Genomic DNA, 27,745 nt, shown 5'->3' with positions numbered 1-27,745 from the left:
AGGCACAATCCCTAGAGTCGGTAGAGGGCTCTCTCGCAGTTCTTTCACCGTCCCCAAGTTGACTAAACTTTGAGTGATTTTTCTAGGAATCCTGTTCATAGGTTCATGTACTAGGCTATCGGCCCTAGGGGCCTATAGAAGCCTAGCCATAATGATTCCGTGTCTATTGCTTCCCACAAATGTTTACTTTCCTGGACCCCTGTCTAGCAGGGCTACTGATGTGATCCCCGGGGTGAATTTCCCATCTCGCATCCAAACATCAAGGTTCCTCTTGAAGAGGGCCATTTAGGTGATCTGCCGGACATGTATGGGCAGCCTATTCCAGAGCATAGGGAGTCTCTCAGTCAGGAACCTATCCCTCCAGCATGTTCTATTCATCGTGATGACAGGGTTAAGATCCCTGGAGCGTGTGGCTTGGAGGGATTGGGATTTCTTTGTGTAGCATGTCATAACTCTGGGTTTGACATGGCCTTGTATGTTAGGCAGAGATCGCCTTTGAGTAGGCGGTATGCGACAGAGAGTTTCTTTAGACCATCAGCATAAGGCATCTGCTTTAGGCCTGTGATTCTTTTTGTGAGGTATTTCTGCAGCCTTTCTAGTTGTTGCAGATGTCTTGTGAGGTACATACCAAACGGGGCATTGTATTTTATAATGGATCTAATGAGGGATGAGTACAGAGGTACAATGACCTCCTTTTTTTCTGGATGTTAAGCCCTTAGTGATGAGGTGTGCCACGTAGAAGGATTTTCTAATTGTTGTGGCTGTGCAGTTATCAAAGGCGAGACCAGTCTCGACCTGTGTCTCTAGGTCTCTTATCACACTTTTGGTGTTTAGTGTACTGCCACCTATGTGGTAGTTCACAGGTAAATGTTTTTTCCCCAAAGGGGACAACTGTACATTTTTTGGCATTTAGAGCCCATGGCTGTGGCACCAGACATCTGCTTCAGTAAGGCCCTTTTGTAGTATAACCACATCATTTTGGGATTCAATAATGGCTCCCAGCTTGCAGTCATCTGCAAGCTTTGTAAGCCAGAGTCCCTTAGTGTTGGCCTGTACTTCAAAGAAGTAGATGCCAAACAAGAGTGGTCCTAGGACAGAACCCTGCGGTACATCAGTTGTCACTTGTCTGGAACTGGATTTGGAGTCTATTTTTAGTGTGACTGTCAGTAAGCCAGTTTGCAACTCATCGAGTGATATAGGGATTAATGCCCAGCTTAGTAAGTTTATCTATGATTCCAGAGTGGGGGGGATAGTGTTGAAAGCCTTGGCGAGGTCCAAGTAGGCTGTGTGAACCACCTTACCCTTGACCGTGGCTCTGGAGACTGAATCAATCGAGTTCAGGAGGCAAGATCGCCCCTTCACGAACCCAAACTGGGTGGGGTTCAGTGTTTGAAGGTTAACAATGTCTTTGTTTATAATATCCATGATAAATACGTTCCATGGCCTTGCAGATCAGGCTCATCAGACTGATGGGATGGTAGTTCCTGTGATCCAAAGTGGATCCCACATTGTGGAGTGGGTTGACTGTAGCTGTGCCCCACTCTGTGGGCATGAAGCCTGTGGTTAGGCTATGATTAAACATGACACACAGGTGAGCTGCTAGTTCATTTTGTAGTTCATGCAGTACACTGCCCGGGATGTCTGGTCCCATGAATGCTGTATTCTTGGCTTTGGAGAGTGTGTTTTTTACCTGAGTGGCCGTGATTACCAGAATTTGGCATTCTTTCGGTATTGAGATGGGCCCTTTAGGGGTTGAAAGGGAGGGAAAGTTGGCACTGATTGTATCTGCCAGGATATTGGCAGTATTCTTGGAATCAGTACATCTAGTGCCATTCTGCTGCAACTCAGAGCAGATCTGAGTATTGCCATTTAGATTCTTGACATAGCTATAGATCTGGACTGTGTTTAAGCTTCTGTGTTGCCCATACCTTACTTGGATAGAAGGAAGTTACTCCATTCACCAGTGAGAATGGGGAGCTTTGAACAGCCTACCTGTCCTTGGAGGATTGTTTTCAGCCCAGAAATTGTAGTTTTATTGGACATTTTGGGCTAATTTCTATCTCTTATCTTTCTGATATAAAAACTGCATTTGCGTGGTTTTTTACACTTGTATCAGCTCAGCAAGATCCTGCCCAGGTGTCCTGCAGAGTCCTACAGCACCAGAGAGAGACTAGAGAGTGTTTAAGTACCATTTTTCTGCTTTTTCTGCAGTTTATTGTTAATTCCGCCTAAACGCTTGGTTTTGTGGCATTTACTGATACTCAAAAAGCTGTATTTTAACTGCATTTGTACTTATTTACTTGCCTGGTCTTTAAAAAAAGTCGTTTTTGTCTTAAATTGGTAACAGAGCAAGATGCAGAGGATAGGAAGAAATGGAAAGAGATGATCTGCTGTGGCGAACCCTAATGGAAAAAACGAAAGATGATGAACTGTTATTGACTTCACACTAAAGTGCAACAGACGTTTCTGTACTTTAAAAGTGTTTTTTTCTGCTGTATCTGTTGTATTTTTGAAAAAAAAATCTTCCTATTTCCTGCCTTTCTAAGCTAGAAAAGTCAGATTTTCAGATATTTGCTGGTGCCTGGACTGTGTTTAAGCTTCTGTGTTGCCCCATACCTTACTTGGATAGAAGGAAGTTACTCTTTTCAGTGAGATTGGGGAGCTTTGAACAGCCTACCTGTCCTTGGAGGAGTGGTTTCAGCCCAGAAATTGTAGTTTTATTGGACATTTTGGGCTGATTTCTATCTTTGATATAAAAACCGTATTTGCATGTCTTTGTGCATAGTGGCGGTTGGTTAGGGTTAAACTATCCTTGGCTCCACAGTCTGCTCTTCAGTTTTTCCCTTAGTACTAGCCAGTTCTTTCAGTTCTAGCACTCATAGCAGTGCCTTCGGACTCGCACTTGCTTAAAGTAACAGAAGCACTAATAATCTATAGTACTCGATCCCCAACATTTGTTTGTAGGGAACAGTAAAATTACTCTCCCCCACCAGCTTAACAAGCCCAACATTTGTTTGTAGGGAACAGTCAAATTACTCTCCCCACCAGCTTTACAAGAAAAAGTTCCTCAACTAATTCAGGCATGTCCAAAGGCCAGTTTCCAGTGTTCTCTCATCCACCTGATGAATCTGGGTATCTTGAGGCAATGTCACAACTGCCTCATGTACACAGTCTCCTCCTACCACACGACACCAAAATCTGCGAGAGATGCACACACAACCAAACTTCAGGCAAAGCTCTCTCCAGCCATGACTGGAATAGACAGTCAAGAGAAGGTAACCAGCAATACTGCACATAGACCCTCCACACCTGCAACTGCAAATCCCACACATAGATACACAGACCTACTTGGAGGCTCTAAATAAAAATCTGTGGAAACAGAGACCTTCAAAGCAGACACACAAGCAACCTCCACCGACAATCACACCGCAACCAACACATAACCTCCAAAACCAGTGTGCCACACAACCACAGCCTGTAAGGCACAACACCATGCCTAACACACTTGTAATAGATGACTCCATAGTCAGGCACACTGATGTCCCACTCACCAGGCTGGACAAAGAGAAGGTTACTGTCAGCTGGTTGTCGGGCGCCAGAATCCACCACATCACGCAGGCATTCAGGTCACTCCATAACAAGTACAAATATGACTGTCATTGTCCATGTTGGTGTGAATGACCTGAGACGTTTCTCCCTGGACTACATGAAAAGAGACATAGAAGAGCTCTCTGATCATGTAACCAAGGCGGGTATGACCCTAACCCTGAGTAGCATCTTACCTTCGCCAAGAATGATTCCTCAGTACAAGGAAAAAATGGTGCATTTCAGCAATTGGCTAAGCTTCTGGTGTCATTCAAAGGGGATCCAATATCTGTCCGCCTGGGATGACATGCTCGACAAGCCACGATGCTTTGCCAGCGATGGCTTGCACCTGTCACCCCTGGGATTCAGGATACTGGCCAAAGCTCTTGCCACCCCCATAGTGCCTTTTTTAGGCAAGGCTCAAAAGACAAACCCACCACCGTAATAAGTATCAGTACAAAAAAACTGAGGGTAATATTGGTCAACGCCAGGAGTTTAAACCTCAAAATGCACTCAATCGAGGCTGTTCTCAAAATGGAGAACGTCGATATTTGTGCAATAACTGAGACCTGGTTCAAGGCTCAAGAGAACACCCCAGCGATTCCAGGCTACAACTCATACCACACATTTCGGCCACAAAACCTGGACCAAAACACCAAAGGAGGAGGCGTATCCATATTCATCAAGGATAACCAAACCTCCAGATTAGTTGGAAAGTATGATGCCTCAGATCATCCAAGTGCAACTGACAATGGGCAAAACTGCAATCCAGATTGTAGCTTGCTACAAATCACCATCCCTGCCCCAAGACCCCCTACTCCTCGTTCCTCGAGGTACTGAAAAACATGAGGGTCCAACCAAACACCCTAATACTGGGTGATTTCAATTACCCAAACATCAACTGGGAAGACTACTCAAGTACTAATACCTTGGCTCAACGCTTCCTGGAATATATTAACTCAAATGCCCTGGACCAGCTTATCAACACCCCCACAAGGAGCAACAGTATACTAGACTTGGTCATCACCAGCATGGGGGACAAGTGCTCCATACCCGAAGTAAATTCCTCGTTTGTTAGAGCAGACCCCAAACTTATCACCCTCAATATCCATATACTACCCCCCCCCCCCAAGGAAACCACAGTGAAAAACTTCTCCAAAGCAAACTTTATGCTACCTAAGACGGAGATGGCAAACTTTGTTACTCCTATGCAGAATGACAATTTGTTTGAATCTGCTGTAGCCTACACAAAAGTACTCTACAAGCACTTACATGAGTGCATGGACCGTGCTGTCCCGAACAAAACAGAGACCCCTTTCTCCAAAAAAAGGGAAACCAGTCTGGTGGACCCCGGCCATAAACAAGCTCAATAATAGACGGAAGAAATTATTACAAAAAAAGAGTGTAAACCCAGGAATGGAAGAGCTCCCTGACCAACCTTAGCAAAAAGCTAAGATCCCTTATAAAATCCTCAAAGGCAAGCTTTGAAAGAAAAATCGCAACTGACACCAAAGACAACCGCAAAGCATTTTTTAGTTATGTCAAGAACCTAAATGGCAACTCTCAGATCTGCTCTGAGCTACAGCACAACTGTTCAAAATTCACGGAACCAACTGATATTGCCAGTATACTGGCAGATAGGTTCAGTGCAAACTTTTCCCCACCCTCACCCCCCTAAAGGGACCATATCTATGCCAGAAGATTGTGCTGCCCCCATAATCAGACACCCAGGTGAAAACGGCACTTTCTAAAACAAAAAACACTGCATCCATGGGACCAGACAGCATCCCAGGCTGCATGTTACATGAACTCCAAAACAAACTAAGCCCTCACCTAAATACCATGTTCAACCACAGTCTCACCTCAGGCTGTGTGCCCACTGAGTGGCGCATGGCAACAGTTGTCCCGCTTCACAAGGGAGGAGCCACCAACGACCCCAGGAACTATCGCCCCATCAGCTTGACGAGCCTCATCTGCAAGGCCATGGAGTGCATCATCATGGAACTCCTAAACAACACTATTGGGAACCTACAAATCCTGGACCCTACCCAGTTTGGTTTTGTAAAGGGCAGGTCATGCCTTCTAAACCTGGTTGACTTTTGCGAGATAGTCACCAAAGCAATCAATGAGGGAAAGGTGGACCTTGTCCTTGCGAAAGCCTTTCATACCATTCCCCACTCGGGGAATTATAGACAAACTTACTAACCTAAATATAAACCTCTACATTACAAGATGGGTTGCTAACTCTGATATTGTAGAAAAACTTACCAGCTTAAATGTAAACCCATATGTCACAAGATGGGTTGCAAACTGGCTTAAGGACAGAACCCACAAGGTTAGAGTTGTTGGCGCTATGTCAGACTCCAAGCCGGTCACAAGTGGTGTCCCACAGGGCTCGGTCCTTGGCCCCCTATTGTTCGGCATCTACTTCTCAGAAGTACAGGCCAACATGGGAGGACTTTGGCTGACAAAGTTTGCAGACTGCAAACTGGGCGCCATAGTGGAAAGTGCATCGGACACGGATATCCTTCAGAAGGGACTCACGGAAACAGCTGGTGCCAGAGCCATGGCCTGAAGTTAAACGCCAAAAAATGTATAGTCATACCCTTCGGGAAAAACAAGGTAACCCCAAGCTACCATATAGGCGGCAATCCAGTAAGCACAGAAGAGGTTATCAGGGACCTGGGGACCCAGGTTGACAGTGGCCTTTCTTTTGACACACACTTTGCTAAAGTGGTTAGAAAGACCTTCTACATTGCCCACCTGATCATGAAGGGATTCGCATCCAGATCTAGTGAGGTCATTGTTCCCCTGTACTCTTCACTTATCAGACCAATGATCGAGTACAATGCCCCATTCGGGATGTATCTCACCCGACATCTGCAGCAATTGGAGACCCCAAAAGTTCCTCACCAAAAGGATAAAGGGACTCCAAAATCTGTCATATGCTGCCAGATTGAAGAAACTCCAGCTCTATTCAGTCACATACCGTCTGCTCAGAGGTGACATGTGCCTGACATACAAGGCCATGTCCAACCCGGAATTAATGGACATGCTCCACCTCAAAAAATCCAAATCCACCAAAACCACTAGAGCAAGCGACTTAAACCTTAGCACGGATATAAATAGGACGTGCTGGAGGGATAGATTTATCACTCAGAGACTCCCTATGCTGTGGAATAGTCCCGGTCCATGTGAGGCAGAGCACCTCGTTGGCTCTGTTCAAGAGAAATCTTGACCTGTGGATGGGAGATCGTAGGTTTACCCCGGGAATTATCTCTGTGTCACTGCTGGACAGAGGCACAACAAACTAATGGGCACAGTATTTTTTCATATAAGGGGTGGCGTAAGCCACAAAACTTTGGGCTAGGCTTATAAATGCCTTAGGGCAGATAGCCTAGTATAAACCTATGAACCGGCTCACGGACAGAACCCATACAGTGAAAATAGGAAACGCTATGTACGACTCCAAACCTGTGACAAGTAGAGTACCTCAGGGGTCAGTCTTGGGACCTCTCCTGTTCGGTATTTACTTCTGAGGTACAAGCAAACACAGAGGGACTATGGCTAACAAAGTTCGCAGACAACTGCAAACTGGGTGCCATAATTGAGACTCCTACTGACGTAGATATCCTTCAAAAGGGTCTCACTGAAACGGATACATGGTGCCAAAATCATGACCTCAAGCTAAATGCCAAAAAGTGCATAGTCATCCCCTTCGGGGAAAAACCAAGTACCTATGAATTACCACATAGGTGGCAGCGCAGTTAACAGTGTGATAAGAGACCTAGGGACCCAGGTGGATAGCAACCTCTCCTTTGATAACTACATCGCTGAAGTTGTTAGAAAATCCTTCTACATGGCCCACCTTATCACAAAGGGGTTTGCATCTAGAAAAAAGGAAGTTAGTCCTCTACTCATCACTCATTAGACCCATTATTGAGTACAGTGCCCCATTCGGGATGTACCTTACTAGACACCTGCAACAACTGGAGTGACCCCAAAAATACCTCACCAAGAGGATAACTGGCCTAAAACAGATGCCCTATGCCACCAGGCTAAAAAAACTCCAACTGTACACTCTCTTGCATACCGGCTACTCAGTGGTGATCTCTGCTTGACATACAAGGCCATGTCAAACCCCACATTGCTGGAAATGCTCCACCTAAGGAAAGCCCAATCTACCCGAGCTACACGCTCTAGGAACCTTAACCTGACCTCAGCAATAAACAGGATTTGTTGGAGGGACAGATTCGTGTCCCATAGAACTCCCCCTGCTCTGGAATAAGGTCCCCATTTATGTGAGGCACAGCTCCTCATTAGCACTCTTCAAGAGGAATCTTGAGTGGATGGGGAACAGGAAATTCACCCTGGGAATCACTTCTGTGGCCCTGCTCGACAGAGTTGCAGGTAACTAAATCACGTGGGGGGGACAAGCCAAAACATTTTGGCTAGGCTTAATTATGGCCTAGGGCCAATAGCCTAGTACCTACCTATGAATGCTTTGTGGTTGTCTTTGGGGCAATGCAACAATTGCCTCATGTACGCAGACAACCCTCTCCTCCTACCACCCAACACTACAACATGAGAGAGATGCACTTATAGCCAAACTGGAAGCAAAGCTGTCTTTACCCAAGCCTGGACTGCAGTCAAGAGGAGAAGGTAAACACTTGCACCACAACACTCATCACATAGTCCCTCGAAACCTATACCACCAAAACACACACCTACATTCGCGGAGGCTCTCAATAAAAATCTGCTCAAGCAAGAGACCTCCAAAGCAGAAATGCAAGCAACCTCCACCCCCCAACACAACCCAAATGATGCATAGCCCACAAACTCAGTGTGCCACTCAACCACAGACCCTAACGCATAACATACCCAACAGGCTAGTCATAGGTGACTGTACAGTCAGGCACACTCATGTTCCACTTGCCAGGCTAAACAAGAGAAAGTTACTATCAGCTGCCTGTCTGGTGCAAGGATCCGCCACATAACGCACACACTCAGGTCACTCCACAAGTACAAATATGACTCTGTCGTTGTCCATGTTGGTGTGAATGACCTGAGACGTACCTCCCTGGACTACATGAGAAGAGACATGGAAGAGCTCTCCGATCTTGTAGCCCAGGCAGGTATGACCCTAGCCTTGAGTAGCATCCTGCCATCACCCAGAATACCACAGTACAAGGACAAAGTGATTGACTTCAACAATTGTAAAGCTTCTGTTGTCATTCTAAGGGGAACCAGTGTCTGCCTGGGATGACATGATCGGACGGATGCTTTCCCAGAGATGGCCTGCACCTGTCGCCCTTGGGATTCTGGATACTGGATAAGGCTCTTGCCACCCCTATAGTGCCTTTTTTAGGCAAGGTTCAAATGACAAATTCACCACCGTAACAGGTACACAAGCAAGCAAAATCTGAGGGAAATGCTACTCAATGCTAGAAGTCTAAACCTCAAAATGTATTCACTCGAGGCACTCCTTTAAAATGGTGAACATCAACATCTGTGCAGTGACAGACACCTGGCTCAAGGCTCCAGAGCACCCCTGCATTTCCAGGCTATAATTCATACCACACCTTTCTGCCACCTAACCTGGACGGAAACACTAAAGGCGGAAGTGTGTTCCATGTTCATTAAGGATATCCACACCTCCGGGCTAGTTGCTCAGCATAATGCATCCGAGATTATCCAAGTGCAACTAACTGTGGGCAAGACCACAATCCAAATTGTAACTTGCTACAGATCCCTCCACCATGCCCCAGGATTCCCACTCCTCATTTCTTGATAAACTGGAAAATATTGGGATACAACCCAACACCCTAATAATGGGCAATTTCAACTACCCCACCATTAACTGGGAAAACTACTAATGTACCAACTCTTGCTCAACGTTTTCTGGAATTCATAAATTTCAACGCCTTGGATCAAGTTATCCACACCCCCACCAGGGGCAGCAGTATCCTAGACCAGGTCATTACCAACATGGGTGACCGGTGTTCCACAGCAGAGGTCAATTCCTTGTTGGTCATATCGGACCACAAGCTTATCACCCTAGACATCCAAATCCTGCCCCCATAGGGAAATAACCTTAAATTTATCCAAAGCCAACTTCACGCTTCTTAAGACAAGTGGCAAACTTCACGACACCCATGCAGACAGAGGTACGACTGCTGAATCCTACACAAATGCACTTTATAAGCACTTACATGAGTGCATGGATCGTACTATCCCTAACAGAACCAAGATGCTATCCTCCAAAAAAAGGAAGCCAATCTGGTGGTCCTCTGCCATAAACAAATTCTACAACAGAAGAAAGAAACTGTTGCAAAAGTAAAATCCCATGATTGGAGGAACTCCCTGGTCAGCATAATTAAGAAGCCAAGATCCCTCATAAAATTCTCCAAAGCTAGTTACGAAAACAGTTGCCACTAATTCTAAAGACAACCACATAGCATTCTATAGCTATGTCAAGAATCTCTATGGCAATACTCAAATCTGCTTGGAGTAGCACAATGGCACTAAATATACAGAACAAACTGATATTGCTAACATCCTGGCAGATAGGTTCAGTGCTAACTTTACCCCCCACCCCCTCTCAAACCCTAAAGGGCCCATCTCTATACCAGAAGAATGCAAACTTCCAGTAATCACGGCTGCACAGGTAAAAAAAAAAAACACTCTCCAAAGCCAAGAACACAGCATCCATGGGACCTGACAACATCCCAGGCTGCGTTCTACAAGAACTACAGAATGAAGTAGCACCCCACCTAAGCACCATGTTCAGTCATAGCCTCACCTCAGGCTTTGTACCCACTGAATGACGCACAGCGATAGTTACCCCACTCCACAACGGGGAGCCACCACAGACCCCGGGAACTACTGTCCCATTAGCCTAACAAGCCTGGTCTGCAAGGCCATGGAACGTATCATCATGGAACTTATAAAGAATGACATTGGTAGTCTCCAAACTCTGGACCCCACACAGATGTTCATCGTGCATACAGCTGCAGTCATAACAGATGGGTTCTCCTGCCGTCAGGTGGGTCCTCGGTCAGCCGAATTCCAAAGTCTAGGTCCGGCGTCGGTTGTCGTCGCTTCTTCCCTGACGTCAGTGCGCCAGGGGTATAAAAGAACCAGCCGACGCCATTTTCTTCAGTCTTTCTTGCCGCGCGGTGCCCGAAGCAGAAGCATTTCGCAAGTGCCGGTCGTCCAGCTCCTGAAATTATGAAAATTTTGCAACCGAAGTCTTCTTGAAAGCTAAGTACCCCATTGGGGAAACTTTTCTTGCCTCAGACCGATGTCAGACAAAGTTAATAGTTGTATTTCATGTGGGAAGCAAATACTGCATAAGGATTTCCATTCCCTCTGTATTCCTTGTTTAGGCCCAGACCACGACGTCTCAGTCTGTCGCTTTTGTGCTACATTCAACAAATGCACCATTAAGCGTCGTTCAGAGTTCGCCCAGCATTATTTTGGCAAAAAATTTAACTATATTATGTCGTTGGATACTCCGACTCCAGTTTTATCTAAAAAACGCAAAGATAAGGACCGACACACTAGGTCCGCGGCCTCTACCGACACCATGCCAAAGCCAACTACACGTGGTCCAGTTCTCAGCGAGGCGCCTACGCAGCCCCTGACTACCGACGACACTACATTGGCGGTGTCTCCTGTGCCCGAGGTCACAGGCTCCTCGGCCCACACCCAGACTACAGATACCAAAGCCACTCTTGGCGGTGAATCTCAAAATGTGGACAGGTCTACCTCCTCTCAAGGTGTCTTCAGACCTTCCTCTTCTTTTTCCATCAAGGCTTTCACTAAGTCTAAAGCAGCCATGCATTCTAAGAGACAAGCTACACAGGGCCCATCTCCAGGCCCCATGCCTAAAAAACAGATGCTTAAGATGGCTGAGAATCTAATTACTCTTATCAGGGGTTCTCAACCCCCCCTGGACAAAAGGCTCAGAGTGGAGGAAGAATCCCCCTCCTCTGATCAGGGCTCCATTATATCAGAGCACTCTGATGAACAGGAACATTCTTACTCCCCTTTTGAAGACTCTGATGCAGAGGAGTCCATTCCCTCTGTATCCCCCCCAGAGGATTACTCATTTGGGGAAACTTTGCATACCTTAAGGGAACACTTCCACTGGGAAGGCCAAGATTATTCAGATTCCAAGAAAACGCTTAGGGAATTTCTCTTGCTACCTCAGCACAGGCCTCTAGCTATACCTCCTGTCTTGGACATACTAGATGATGTGTACTCGGAGGCCTGCCTTAACCCGGATTCTCTACCTCCAGCCCCAGTCAAGCCTGACAGGTACTACAGGGTTCCTGACTCACACCAATTTCTATACAAAAGTCATGCTGCTGACCCAGAAACGATCTCACAGGGCCCCAAGGGAATTAAGGTCTCCACTGCTAAAAATCCATTACCTTCCGAGAGAGAGTCTAGATCCTTAGAAAGGTGGGGGAAAAAGGTATATACCTCTGCCACCTTAACCATAAGGGCATTAAACTGTCAGTTCCATATGCTAAAGTACCAGCAGTTTTTGTTATCACAAGTGAGAAGTAAAATGTCACAACCTGAACAACCAGACTTGAAGGGGTTGCAGGATTTGATGCATAGTGCAGAACAAGTGGGTAAACATACCTTACAATGTGGTTTTGATGCTCTAGAGGCCTCATGTAGAGCTGCTGTTACAGGATCAGTCATACGTAGACATACCTGGCTCAAGGAACAAACATTACCAGATCATGTCAGAGCTAAATTACTAGATGCCCCTCTACAAAAGGATGTATTATTTGGTGCTAATGCTGAGGAGGTATTAAGGAAAATGGAGGAAAAGGCTAAATCAATGCAAACAGTGAAAGATTTTCTACAGGTACAACCACCACGTTTCATTAGAAATTGGCCTTCCAAAAATTGGTCCTTTCCAGCCACGGACAGACCCCAAAGAGGCAGATACAGGTGCCCGAGGGGCAGAGGGCAATCCCAAGGATCGTTTAGAGGCAGACAATGGCAAGCTCCTACACAGAGGTGGTGAGGATAACTCGCAACCATTCAGAAAGCAAGCCCAATGACTTTCCCCTTTGCATGCCAAGCAAGACTCAAATGGCAGCACCATTAGGCGAATAACTGGCATTATTTTCAAAAAATTGGCATATTCTCACGAAAGACAAATGTATCCTGGACATTATAAACAGGCTACAGATTCCATTTTCATACCCTTCCAAAAATGAGAGGCATGCCAAACCTGCCACACAATCAAAGGGCAGAGGCACAAAGACAAATTTCAGATCTCATAGACATGAAAGCTATTCAAGAGGTACCTACGCACGAACAAGGTCAAGGTTTTTATTCCAGACTATTCCTGGTACCAAAGAAGGGAAAAGATTGGAGACCTAGTTTGGACCTATCCATCCTAAACACATTTCTACTTGTACCAAAATTCAAGATGCTCACTCTTCAGCAGCTTCTTCCCATGCTGGGCAAGGAGTCTTGGCTGGTAACATTGGACCTCAAGGAGGCATACCTGCATGTCCCAATCGGACAAAATTGCAGAAGATACCTCAGATTTCTTGCAGGTTCAACCCATTATCAATTCTCTGCATTGCCCTTTGGCTTATCTACTGTGCCCAGAGTATTCACGAAATGCCTGGCATCAGTAATTGCGTACTGCAGACTTCAAGGGATACAAATATACCCCTATTTGGACGACTGCCTGATCCAAGCCGACAGCAAGCATATTCTTTCGAAACATCTGGCTTATGTAATAATGTTGAATTCTCTGGGATACACAGTCAACAAAAAGAAATCAAGGCCAATACCCTCTCGGAAAATAATTTACCTGGGTGCCAACTTGGACACAAACACCCAGATGGCCTACCTCATGCCAGAGAAGCAGGGGCAACTAACTCAATACTTCAGAACACTAGCAAATTGCACCAGGCTGACTGCAAGGAAAATCCTGCAGGCTCTGGGATTCATGGCATCTTGCATCTTACTAATCCCATGTGCAAAGCTGCATATGAGGAAACTTCAATGGTACCTGAAAAACCTATGGTCTCAACACAGCCACAGTTTTAAAACAATAATACCACCAATTCCATGTCTTCAAAAGGAATTTCTGTGGTGGGCTCAAGCATGCCAAACAAACACAGGTCTCCCATTCAGCAAGCCTCAAGCAAATCAAGTCATCACAACAGACGCCTCGGACTACGCCTGGGGGGCGCACATGACAGATCGGTGCATTCAGGGCAAATGGTCCCAAAAAGAAAAGCACCTACACATCAATCAAAAGGAAATGCTGGCAGTAATAAATGCTGTTATAGCTTTCAAAGACCTCCTGCAACCAGGTCAACTATTGATAAGGACGGACAACACCACAGTAATGTGGTACATAAACAGGGAGGAACCCATTCATACCCCCTATGCAGACTGGCCATGTCATTTTGGAACATGGCCCTGGACTTACAAATCGAACTACAAGCACAGTACTTGCCAGGCAAGGAAAACACACTGGCAGACAACCTAAGCAGAAATATGACAGATCCACACGAATGGAAGTTGCATCCTCAAGTTTTTACAGAGATAATTCAAGCATGGGGAAGGCCAGACATAGATCTCTGCCTCCCACAAAAATCACCAATTGACAAAATTCTGCTCAAGGATTTTTCATCCAAAGGCCTGGAGAGTAGACGCTCTCTTTCAGTTGGACATCAATGACGGTTTATGCCTTCCCACCTCTTCCTCTGCTGCCCAAAGTTCTATTAAAAACCAAAGCAGACAGAACAAAGATTATTCTCATTGCTCCAGACTGGCCAAGACAACACTGGTACCCACTCCTGAGGAGCCTGACGCATTCCCCACCATGGACCCTGCCTCTAATGCCTCCTCTTCTGACTCAGCACAGCTTCAAAACTCTTCACAGTCAGCTAAAAACACTCAATCTAGCCGCATGGAAGATTCCTTAGCATCACAACAGACCCTACTCTCCAAGGAGGTGCAGGATGTCATTTTGGAGGCCAGAAGGCCGTCTACTAGAAAAGCTTACTCCACAAAATGGAAACTGTTTTGTGTCTGGAATGAGAAAAAGGGACAGGATCCTGGAAAACTGAATTTACCTCAAATATTACAGTATCTAGCTGAGCTGCTAAGCAGTGGACTGACTTTCTCCTCCATCAAAATCCATGCCTCAGCCATTTCTGCAGAATACAACACTGATCCACCCTTATTCTCTCACCCCCTCTTAAGACAGTTCCTCAGAGGGGCTAAGAATCTAAAATCCCCAAAGAAACAACCAATACCTGCTTGGGATCTCAATTTCATTATAGAAAAGCGGACCTTGCCGCCTTTTGAGCCATCTGCCTCATCAGATTTGCAATATTTGTCCTGGAAAACAGCTTTCCTTCTGGCTATTACCTCAGCTCGTAGGGTATCGGAACTACAAGCTGTCATGGCTGTGCAGCCTTTCATCATCTTCCATCAGGACAGAGTTTCCTTACGAACCAACCCGTCCTTTATGCCAAAAGTGGTATCCAGGGTAGCTTTGAATCAGGCTATACACTTACCTACCTTTTATCCTAATCCTCAACACAAAGGGGAGAGGTTACTACATTCCTTGGACATCCACAGACAACTGCGTTATTATTTGGACAGAACAAAGCCTTTCAAAAAATCAGAACAGCTCTTTGTGTCCTATGCTATAGGAGCTCAAGGAAAGCCAATTTCCAAACAGACTATCTCAAAATGGATAGCCCACTGCATATGCTTTTGCTATTCTTTTCATGGCAAATCTGTACCTACAGGCATCAGATCTCACTCCACAAGGGCCACGGCTACCTCTGCAGCTTTTCTCAGAGGAGTTCCTACCAAAGATATTTTGGAAGCAGCCACTTGGAGTTCTGTGCATACCTTCTCCAAACACTACCACCTTCCATTATACTCCAAATCTAGAGCGGGCTTTGCCACTGCAGTCTTGCAGGGCATTCTGGCTCCTCCTAGTTCCACCTAGTGCCTACCACCCCTTTCTTAGCTTTGGGATTCTACCCATCTGTTATGACTGCAGCTGTATGCACGATGAACATAGTACAGATGTCCTTCAAGGATGCATCTGCAGTCGTAACAACTGGGTTGTCCTGCCTCAGGCAGCCCTTCGGTCGGCCGGATTCCAAAGTCTGGGTCTGGCCTCGGCTGATGTCACACTTCACCCAACGTCATAGCTGCTGGGGTATAAAGGCATCAGCCAACGCCATTTTCCTCAGTCTTTCTTGCCGCGTGGTGCCCGAAGCAGAAGCTGTTCGCAAGTGCCGGTCGGTCAGATCCAGAGATTTCAGCGTACCGAAGACTTCTAAAAAGCTAAGTACCCCGTTGGGGACTCTTTCTTGCCTCAGCCGATGTCAGACAAAGTAAATAATTGTTTAACTTGTGGGAAACAAATACCTCATAAGGATTTCCACTCTTACTGCCTTCCTTGCTTAGGCCCAGACCACGACGTATCAGCTTGTTTAGCCTGTGCTTCCTTCAACCGACGGACTCTTAGACGTCGGTCAGAGTTTGCAGAGGAGTTTTTTGGCTCCACTTTTGCATATAAAATGCCGTCGGAGACTCCGACTACATTTAGCTAAAAAACGCAAAGAAAAGGACCGACACTCGCGGCCCGCGGTTTCGGCTGAAACCACGGTTAGGCCTACCGCGAGTGTCTCTGTTTTGGCTGAAACAGAGACCTCTGTTCTCCCTTAGGCCGAAAGCATGCCTCCGATAACCGAGGCCACACAGGCCATGGCTGAGTCGGCTACAGAAATTCCTGTTGAAGTAGCAGGCACACAAGAGTTGTCTGACACTATTCCGTTGGACATCTCTACTCCTGCACGTGGGGCAGCTAGACCCCCTGCTTCTATGTCTATCAAGGCCTTTTCCAGGGCTAAAGCAGCCAAACTTTCCAAGGCCTTACCTTCAAAAGCTCCCTCTCACAGGCCTACTTCAAGTTCCCAGATTCTCAGCCTTGCTGAGGACCTTATTTCTCTGATCAGGGGAACCCATCCTCACCCAGACAGGGCCTCACAACCCCCTCCTGAAAAGAGGCCTAGGACTGAACCCCCTGAACCTCTGTCCTCTGACTACTCCTCTGATGGTTCAGATGTATCGGACCATCAGGAAGGCCCGTACTCACCTTATGAGGATTCTGATGCAGAAGACTCCATTCCTTCTGCCTCACCTCCAGAAGAATTTTCTTTTGGGGAAACCCTACACTCACTGAGGGAACACTTCCAATGGCAGGGTCAGGATTTTTCTGATTCTAGGAAAAGGCTAAGGGCTTTTTTACACTTACCACAGCATAGGCCTTTAGCCATTCCACCTGTACTATCAGTTGTTGATGCATACAATGATGCCAGTACTGCCCCTGATTCTCTTCCCCCGGCCCCTGCAAAGCCTGACAGATACTACAGGGTCCCGGATTCTCACTACCACTTGTATAAGGCTCATGCTGCAGACCCAGAAACCATTTCTCAGGGCCCTAAAGGTGTTGCAGCTGCCTCTGCCAAAAACCCACTACCATCTGAAAGGGAATCTAGAGCATTAGAGAGATGGGGTAAAAAGGTTTATACATCTGCTACTCTTTCTGCCAGGGCTTTAAACTGTCAGTTGCACATGATACAGTACCAGGAATTTTTGTTAGATCAGCTGAATAAAAAGCTGGCCTCTCCTGAACCTTTAGACCGTAAGTCCCTTCAGGATTTGGTACACAATTCTCAGCAGGTCAGTAATCATTTCTTAAAATGTGGCTATGATGCACTGGAGGCTTCATTTAGATCAGCTATGACTGGAGCAGTGATTCGAAGGCATGCCTGGTTAAAAGAACAATCCTTACCAGACCATGTTAAGTCTAAACTCCTGGATGCCCCTATGGAGAAACAAAGTTTGTTTGGCTCCCCTGCACAGGAGGTTCTAAAGAAAGTGGAAGAAAAGCAAAATCTGTCCAAACAGTCAAGGATTTTTTGCAGGTCCAACCTCCGAGGTTTAGCAGAAATTGGCCTTCAAAGAATTGGTCCTTTCCAGACACCTCCAGAGCACAGAGAGGCAGAAATAGACGCCCAAGAGGCAGAGGTCAATCTAGGGGTGCCTACAGGGGTAGTCAGTGGCAACCTGCCAACCAAAGAAGTGCCGCCACAGCTGCGACTGCAACCACTTCTACAGGACAGACGCAATGACTTGGCTCTGATTCCGCCTACCAGGGAACAACTGGAAGCACCCTTGGGTGGAAAGCTAGCCTTATTCTCAAGAAATTGGCATTGTATTACAGGAGACAAATGGACTTTACAAACAATAGACAAAGGGCTACAGGTTTCACTTCCACACACTACCAAAAAAGAGAGGAATGCCAAACCTTCCACCAAGCCAGAAATCAGAGGCTGTAAAACAAGTCATCGGTTTACTAAGGATGAGAGCAATAGAAAAGGTACCATCTATGGAACAAGGCCAAGGATTTTACTCCAGACTATTCCTTGTACCAAGAAAAGAAAATCAATGGAGGCCTATTCTTGATTTGTCCGCATTGAACACATACCTCATTGTTCCAAAATTCAAAATGCTGACCCTACAGCAACCTCTTCCCATGTTGGGCAAGGAGTCTTGGCTGGTGACTCTAGATCTCAAGGAGGCATACCTGCACGTCCCTATACGACCAGATTGCAGAAGACACCTCAGATTTCTTGCAGGATCAGAGCATTATCAATTCTCAGCATTGCCCTTTGGCTTATCTACTGCGCCCAGAGTATTCACGAAATGCCTGGCATCAGTAATTGCTCATTGCAGGCTTCAGGGAATTCAAATCTACCCATACCTGGACGACTGCCTAATACAAGCGGACAACAAGACAAAATTAATAAAGGATTTGGCCAATGTCATACAACTGCTGCAAGCCTTGGGATACACAATCAACATACAAAAATCAAGACTAGTGCCATCCCAAAGGATAACATTTTTGGGTGCAGAACTGGACACTAACTCAGATGGCTTTTCTCACAGAGGAAAAACAGAAGCAACTACCAGTCTATTTCATGGCATTAACAAGACAAACTCAGCTTACTGCAAGGAAAGTCCTGCAGGCCCTGGGTTATGTGGCATCCTGCATAATATTGATCCCACATGCCAGGCTGCGTATGAGAAAGTTACAATGGTACCTAAGGAATGTATGGTCTCAACACAGACACAGTCTAGAAGCCCAGATACCAATCATTCCATGTCTGAAAAAAGAATTCCTGTGGTGGGCTCAGGCCTGTCAGACAAACAGAGGATTGCCTTTCCACAAACCACATCCAAGGCAGACCATCACCATAGACGCCTCAGACCTAGGCTGGGGGGCACACATGGAAGACAAGTGTATCCAAGGCCTATGGTCACAAGACCAGCTGAATCTACACATAAATCTAAAGGAGATGCTGGCAGTGAAGCATGCAATCGAGGCATTCAGACCATTCATCCAGCAAGGACACCTGCTGATAAGGACGGACAATACCACAGTCATGTGGTACATCAACAAACAGGGAGGCACACATTCATACCGTCTATGCCAGACGGCAATGGACCTGTGGAACTTGGCCCTGAATCTCAACATCCAACTGCAGGCCAGATTCGTACCAGGAAAAGAAAATTCACTAGCAGACAGCTTAAGCAGGACTACCACGGATGCTCACGAATGGATGCTGCATCCAGATATTTTCAAAACCATAACAAAGAAATGGGGAATGCCAGAGATAGACCTGTTTGCCTCCCCACACAACCACCAACTGAAGAAATTCTGCTCAAGAGTATACCACCCACTTGCCTGGAGGGTGGACTCCCTTTCCTTCAGCTGGAAGGACCTGACAGTATATGCCTTTCCACCTCTTCCTTTGATGTACAAAGTTCTACTGAAGATCAGAGAGGAACAGCCAAAGGTAATTCTGATAGCTCCAGACTGGCCAAGGCAACATTGGTACCCGCTACTGAGAAGCATGTCTCGGACATTCATGGCATCTACCTCTATGTCCTTTACTTCTAACAGAACAATTACAAGACCCTGCATCCAAACTTAAAAACACTGCAGCTAACTGCTTGGAAAATTGCATAAAACAAAACCAACCTGATTTATCTCAGAGGGTTAAGGACATTATCCTGGAGGCTCGCAGACCCTCCACAAGGAAAACATATTCAGCCAAATGGAAAAGATTCCTCATTTGGAGTGCAGAAAAGGGACAAAATGTCACACTAGCAAACCTAGCACACATCCTGGAATACTTAGCAGAACTGTTCCACAATGGCCTGTCCTATTCTTCCATCAAGATACATGCATCAGCAATTTCAGCAGAGTACAACATGGATCATCCTGTCTTCTCTCATCCTCTCCTCAGACAATTTTTGAGAGGGATCAAAAATGTAAAGCCTCCAAGGAAACCACCTTTGCCTGCATGGGATCTCAATTTTGTGCTAGAAAAATTAATACTCCCCCCTTCTGAACCAGCAGCAACAGCAGACTTACAGTTCTTATCTTGGAAAACTGCCTTCCTGCTAGCAATCACCTCAGCAAGAAGGGTATCTGAGTTACAGGCATTAATGGCAGTGCAGCCTTTCCTTATCTTCCATCAGGATAGAGTGTCTCTGAGAACCAATCCTACTTTTATGCCAAAGGTGGTATCCAGGGTATCCTTGAACCAAGCCATACATTTACCTACATCCTTCCCCAACCCACAGAACAGGGGGGAAAAACTACTACACACCTTGGATGTACACAGACAACTGCGCTACTATCTGGACAGAACCAAGGCCAGCAGAAAAACTGACCAGCTTCTGGTAGCATATGCAACAGGAGTGCAAGGAAAAGCAATTTCAAAACAGACAATCTCAAAATGGATAGAAAATTGCATTTGATTCTGCTACTCTTTTCATGGAAAGACAACTCCTGAAAATATCAGGCCTCACTCCACAAGAGCTACAGCCACCACTACAGCTTTCCTACGAGGAGTGGCTACCAAAGACATTTTAGAAGCTGCTACTTGGAGCTCCGTGCATACATTTGCCAAGCATTATAATCTTCCTTTATACTCCAGATCCCGAGCAGGTTTTGCAACTGCTGTTTTACAAGGGATCTCAACTACACCATCATTATCTTAGTGCCTCCTCCCCCAGTTTGGCTATGGTATTCTACCCAGTTATGACTGCAGATGCATCCTTGAAGGACATAGTACAGTTTTGTACCTACCATAAATGTAGATGTCCGATAGGTATGCATCTGCAGTCAGGATTACCCACCCTCCTTCCCCTCTGTGGTATTCCTAGGGTACTTACCCCTCTTTTAGCTAGCTGGGGGAATCTATTATGGTGTATTTGTTTGTATGTATATATATATATGTGTATATATTTTGCTTTCTACTGTTTGGAATTATCTGCATTTATCCAAATTTAGCCTTCCTAGAGGGCACCTGGCATCTGGGGCAAGAAACACTGAGGAAAATGGCGTCGGCTGATGCCTTTATACCCCAGCAGCTATGACGTCGGGTGAAGTGCGACATCAGCCGAGGCCAGACCCAGACTTTGGAATCCGGCCGACCGAAGGGCTGCCTGAGGCAGGACAACTCAGTTGTTATGACTGCAGATGCATACCTATCGGACATCTACATTTATGGTAGGTACAAAACTGTACTTTTTGTACCTACCATAAATGTAGATGTTCGAGTGCTAGTACAGCTGCAGTCCAGGTTTCCTTCCCTCCTTCCCCTCTTTGGACAGGCCTATTGGCTAACACCTCCTCATGCAACCTGATTGGGGTATTCATTCTTGATGTATTTGCTTGCACTACTGTATGTTGATTATATTGCATTGCTTTGTCACACAAAAATATGTATTGCCTTCCTTCTGGGGGCACCTGACATCTGGGGCAAGAAAAACTGAAGAAAATGGCGTCTGCTGGTTCTTTTATACCCCTGGCGCACTGACGTCAGGGAAGAAGCGATGACCGCCGACGCCGGACCTAGACTTTGGAATTCGGCCGACCGAGGACCCGCCTGACGGCAGGAGAACCCATCTGTTATGACTGCAGCTGTATTAGCACTCAAACATCTACATTTATGGTAGGTACAAAACTGTACTGTCGGGTTTGTAAAAGGCATATCATGTCTCCTAAACCTGATGGACTTTGAAGTAGTCACCAAAGCTATAGATGAGGGTAAGGTGGTTCACACAGCCTATCTAGATCTCGCCAAGGCTTTTGACACCCCCCCCCCCACTCTGGAGTTATAGATAAACTCACTAAACTAGATACAAGTCTCTGTCACAAGATGGGTTGCCTACTGGCTCACTGACAGAACCCACACTGTGAAAGTAGCAGACTCAGTCTGACTTCAGACCAGTGACAAGTGGAGTACCACAGGGTTCAGTCCTGGGTCCTCTCCTGTTTGGTATCTACTTTTCAGAAGTACAGGCTAACACAGAAGGTCTTTTGCTAATGAAGTTTGCAGATGACTGCAAACTAGGAGCTATAATCGAAATTCCTAATGATGTGGACATCCTGCAAAAGAGCCTCACTGAGACAGATGCCTGGTGTCAAAGCCTTGGCCTCAAGCTCAATGCCAAAAAGTGCATTGTCATCCCCTTTGCTTAAAAGTCTGTACCCATGAGCTACCACATAGGTGGTAGTTTACTTAACACTGAAAGTGTGATAGAGACCTTGGGACACAGGTGGACAGTAGTCTCCCCTTTGATATTCACATGGCCACAGTAGTCAGGAAATCCTTCTACGTGGCACACCTTCTCAAAAAAGGGTGTTCTTTGTGTTTCACTGTTGCAGTCATTACATTTGGTTTATCTGCTGGCAGGTTGCCCTCAGTTGGCCTGAATAACAAAGTCTTGGGTCCTGCGACGGTTGCCGTCTCCTTTTCCATGACGTCAGGTCGTCAGGGCTATAAAACATGCAGCTGACGCCATTTTATTCAGTCTTTTTTGCCGTGCGGTGCCCGAAGCAGAAGCAGTTCGCAAGTGCTGGTCGGCCGAATCCTGAAATTTTTGGATTCGAGTTTCAGAACCGAAGTCTTCAACTAAAGCCAAGTACCTAGTTGGGGAAACTTTTTCTTGCTCCTTACCGATGTCAGTAAAAGTTAATAATTACATTACTTGTGGGAAGCAAATACCTCATAAGGATTTTCATTTGTACTGTATTCCTTGCCTAGGCCCAGATCATAACGTGCCTTGCTGTCGGTTTTGTGCTAGATCTAACCAACGCACTATTAAGCGCATGTATATTTTTGCTTCACAATATTTTGGATCTAGATTTAATTATCCTGAAATGTCGTCTGTTAGCAATCCGACAACCGTTCACAAAAAACACAAAGAAAAAGACAGTCAAGGTCCAAAACCAACGACAAAGCTTTTCCTAAGCCAGTCGCTGGTACTCTGTGAGGCACTTTCGCAGCCCGATACCCACTACTTTTGAGTCGCAGGCCTCTACCGAGACCCATGCGGAGTCTGGTATGCGGCGAGATTCTCAGAGTATTGAACCCGTGGATGTCTCTCCCTTGGATGGGTCCGGTGCCGCTGAGCAGGCTTCTGAGGGTGTTTTCAGGTCTCAACATTTTTATATAAAAGACGCCAGCTTCAAAAACAAGATCAAAAATCTCTAAGTCTAAAAAACCAACGCATGAGCCACATGCTCAGGCCCCTGTGCCTAAAAAACAGATGATTAAAATGGCTGAGGATAAGAGGCCGCCTAGGCAAGATACTGATTATGAATCTTCAGATCAGGTGTCTATTTCTTCTGATTCCTCTTCTGATCAGGAATTTTCTACTCCACCCTCTGAGGACTGCATACTTTAAGGGAACATTTTCACTTGGGAGAGTCAGGATTTCTCTCTATCAAAAAAGAGGCTTAGGGGATATCCTCCTTCCTCAGCATAGGCCTTTGACAATACCTTCTGTATTTGACATTTTTTATGTGTTTTCGTAATCAAGCATGGCTCTTGATTCCCTACCTCCAGCTCCTAGTAAGCCAGACCGATATTACAGGGTTCCTGACTCACACAAATTTCTATTCAAAAATCCTGCTGCTGATCCTGAGACCATTTCACATGGTCCCAAAGATGTAAAGGCCTCTACAGCCAAAAATCCTACCCCCTCTGATAGAGATTCCAGGGCACTGGATAGATGGGGAAAAAAGGTTTATACGTCTGCAACCTTGGCAATTAGGGCCTTAAACTGCCAGTTTCATCTGCTTAAATATCAACAGCATGTTATGGGCTTATTGAAACAGAAAATGTTGATTTCTGATTGTGGAAAATAAAGAATTACAGGAATTATTGCATGCAGCAGAACAGGTTGGAAAAATACTTTGCAATGTGGTTTTGATTCCTTGGAGGCCTCTTGCAGGGACGCAGTTACTGGATCTGTGATTAGAAGGCATGCCTGGGCTCAAGGAGTAAAATCTGCCTGATCGTGTTAAAGCTAAATTGTTGTATGCCCCTTTACAGCATGATACTCTGGTAATAAGGCAGAAGAGGTTTTAAAGGAAATGGAAGACAAAGCTAAATCTATGCAAACTGTAAAATATTTCTTACAAGTGCAGCCACCCAGGTTCAGTAGGCACTGGCTTACTAAAAATTGGTCCTTTCCTGTGTCCAACAGAGCCTCTCAAGGCAAATCCAGGCACTCAAAAGGCTCTAGATACCAATCACAGGGTTCTTACAGGTCAAAGCAATGGGGTGCCTCCACCTCCAAATTTGGAGGAAACAAAGCACAACCCTACAGTAAGCAGTCTCAATGACTTCCCCCTACCTTCACCAAACACTTATCTTTTGGCAGCCCCCTTGGGGGGGAAATTAGCACTTCATGCTCAAAATTGGCAGTTAATTACCCAGGACAAGTGGGTATTAAACAATAGTATCCCAGAGTTACAGATTTCATTTCCATACTTTGCCAATTCCAAACGGTTGGCCAGATCTGCCACAAAATCAATGGGCAGAGGCTCAAACATGTTACGTCACTCATGGATATGGGGGCTATTCAACCAGTACCAGAACAGGAAAAAGGACAAGGTTTTTATTCAAGACTTTTCCTGGTACCCAGAAAAGACTATGCCTGGTGACCAATAATGGACTTAAAGATTTTGAACATGTTCCTGGACATTCCAAAATTCAAAAAGCTGACTTTACAACAGCTACTGCCTATGCTGGGCAGGAACACTTGGTTAGTGACTCTAGACTTAAAAAGAGGCATACCTGCATATCCCAATAAGGGAATCGTGCAGAAGATACCTCCGCTTAAAGGCAGGTATTTTGCATTACCAATTCTCTGCACTGCCCTTTGGCTTATCTACTGCGCCCAGGGACTTTACAAAGTGCCTGGCACCAGTAATTGCATTTTGCAGACAAAGCATACAAATTTATCCTCACCTGGACGACTGTCTTATTCAAGCAGAGAACAAGGGCATTCTTGTTAAACATCTGGCATTTGTAAAAAGGCTTCTAACATGTCTAGGGTACACAAACGAAAAGAAGTCCCAACTGGTACCCTCTCAAATAATTACATTCCTGGGTGCAAGCTTGAATACAACTGCCCAGATGGCTTACCTTACGCCAGACAAAGGCAACTGACCTACTTCAAAACAGATGGCAACAAAAACCCAGTTATCTGCAAGACAAATTCTGCAGGCTTTGGGTTTTATGGCATCCTGCATTCTACTAATTCCATATACAAGACTGCATATGAGGAGACTTCAATGTTGCCTAAAACGTTTATGGAGTCAACATTGTCAGTCTGGAAACAGTGATTCCTCTCATTCCCTGCTTACAACAGGAGTTTCTTTGGTGGGCAGAGGCATGTCACCAAAACGAGGGACTGTCATTCACTCTACCCCCTGCCAGCCAAACCCTAACTACAGATGCATCAGACTATGCTTGGGGGGCCCACCTGGCGGGGGAGATGCATATGGAGCCCAAAACAAATGCATCTGCATATCAACCAGAAAGAGATGCTAGGTGTTCAGAATGCTCTGCCTTCAATGACTTACTTCATCCAGGACAACTACTGATAGACGGACAACACCACGGTTATGTGGTATATAAACAAGCAGGGGGGTACACATTCCTACCCCCTTTGCAGACTAGCCATGCCATTGTGGAACACAGCTTTGACTTACCAAGTACATCTTCAAGCTCAATTCCGGCCAGGAAAATAAAGTACTCTGGCAGACGACCTAAGCAGAAATCTTATGGACCTGCACGAGTGGAAACTGGATCCACAAGTCTTCAACATGGTAACACAGAAATGGGGGAGCCCAGACAAAGCTCTGTTTGCCTCTCCCCAAATTTATCAGCTGGACAAATTCTGCACAAGGACTTATCACAGACAAGCTTGGAAAGTGGATGCCCTATCCTTCAGTTGGAAATCAGTCTATGCCTTCCCCCTCTGCTTCTTCTCTCTAAGGTCTTACTAAAGGTCAGACAGGATCCTGATTGCTCCGGACTGGTTTCGCCAGCACTGGTACCCAATTCTAAGGAATGTGTCAACTTCCTCCTTGGTACTTGCCTCAAATACCTCATCTACTGTCTCAGCAGAACAAACAAATTCTGCACACACCAAACTCTGAACCTTGCAGCATGGCTGATCATTTAATTATTCAAGCAACACCTCTCATTAAATCTGTGATGAATGTCATTTGGAAGCCAGAAGGCCTAGTACTAGAAAATCTTATGCTGAAAAATGGAAGATATTCTGTGCTTGGAACCAAGCACAAGGAACTGACACAGCAAAACCAAATATCCCTCAGATTTTACGATACTTGACTGAGATACTTGACAAGGGCCTATCTTTTTCTTCAATAAAAATCCATGCCTCTGCCATCTCGGCTCATTACAACACGGAGCCTCCCCTCTTTTCTCATCCTTTGCTAAAACAGTATCTTAGAGGGTCCAAAAAATTTAAGGCCTCCCAGATCATCACCAATTCCTGCATGGGACCTCAATTTTGTGCTGGAAAAACTCACCCTGCCTCCTTTTGAACCAGCAGCTATTGCAGATATACAATTTTTATCTTTGAAAACAGCTTTCCTCTTGGCAATCACTTCAGCAAGAAGGGTTTCAGAACTACAGGCTCTCATGGCTGTGGAGCTTTTTATTACATTTTACCCAGACAGGGTGTCCCTCAGGACCAATCCTTCCTTTATGCCTAAGGTGGTATCCAGTGTGGCTCTTAACCAAATAATCCACCTGCCAACATTTTACCCAAATCCGCAGAACAAGGAGCGGATTCTGCATTCATTGGACGTACACAGACAACTAAGATTCTACTTGGGACCAAATCTCTAAGTCTTAGCAACTACTAGTGGCATTTGCTCCAGGATCAGAGGGGAAGGCTATATCAAAACAGACTATTTCTAAGTGGATAAGCCACTGCATTCATTTCTGCTATTTGCACAATGGTAAACCTGTGCCCAAGGGAATCGAGTCACATTCCACCAGGGCTGCCTCTACCTCAGCAGCCTTTCTCAGAGGAGTTCCAACCAAAGACATTATAGAAGCTGCTACTTGGAGATCTGTTTATACCTTCACAAAGCATTATCATTTGCGCCTCTTCTTCAAATCCAGGGCAGGCTTTGCCACTGCAGTTCTGCAGGGCCTTATAGCCGCTCCTAATGCTATTTAGTTCCATCTTCCCATCCATAGCTTTGGGATTCCACCCAAATGCAATGACTGCAACAGTGAAACACAAAGAACATAGAACAGATGTTCATCGTGTTACCCTGCTGCAGTCATCACACTAGGGTTATCTTGCCGTCAGGCGGTCCCGCAGTCGGCCCGAATTCCAAAGTCTTTGTCCGGCGTCGGTTGCTGTCGCTTCTTCCCTGACATTAGAGTGCCAGGGGTATATCAGAGACATCCAACGCCATTTTCTTCAGTCTTTCTTGCCGCGCGGTGCCCGAAGCAGAAGCAGTTCGCAAGTGCCGGTCGGCCGACACCTGAGATTTTCGAATAGAGTTTCAGTCCGAAGTCTTCAAAGCTAAGTACCCTGTTGGGGAACCTTTTGTTGCCTCAGTCCGATGTCAGAAAAAGTTAACAATTGCATATCTTGTGGGGAAGCAAATACCTCATAAGGATTTTCATTCTTTTTGTATACCTTGCCTAGGCCCAGA

General features: G+C 45.7%; 1 protein-coding gene across 2 annotated transcripts in view; it reads left to right on the top strand.

Moving 5' to 3' along the window:
- ZDHHC18 (zinc finger DHHC-type palmitoyltransferase 18) overlaps window positions 1–27,745 on the top strand; it is a 1,033,940-nt gene that overhangs the window by 347,143 nt on the left and 659,052 nt on the right. The window lies entirely within an intron of this gene.

This window comes from Protopterus annectens, chromosome 1.part1 (assembly GCF_019279795.1).
Source record: "Protopterus annectens isolate FY-2018-M chromosome 1.part1, PAN1.0, whole genome shotgun sequence".
In the NCBI taxonomy this organism is placed as follows: Eukaryota; Metazoa; Chordata; order Ceratodontiformes; family Protopteridae; genus Protopterus; species Protopterus annectens.
Note: the sequence above shows the minus strand (reverse complement) of the source record. Positions and strands in the feature narration are given on the sequence as shown.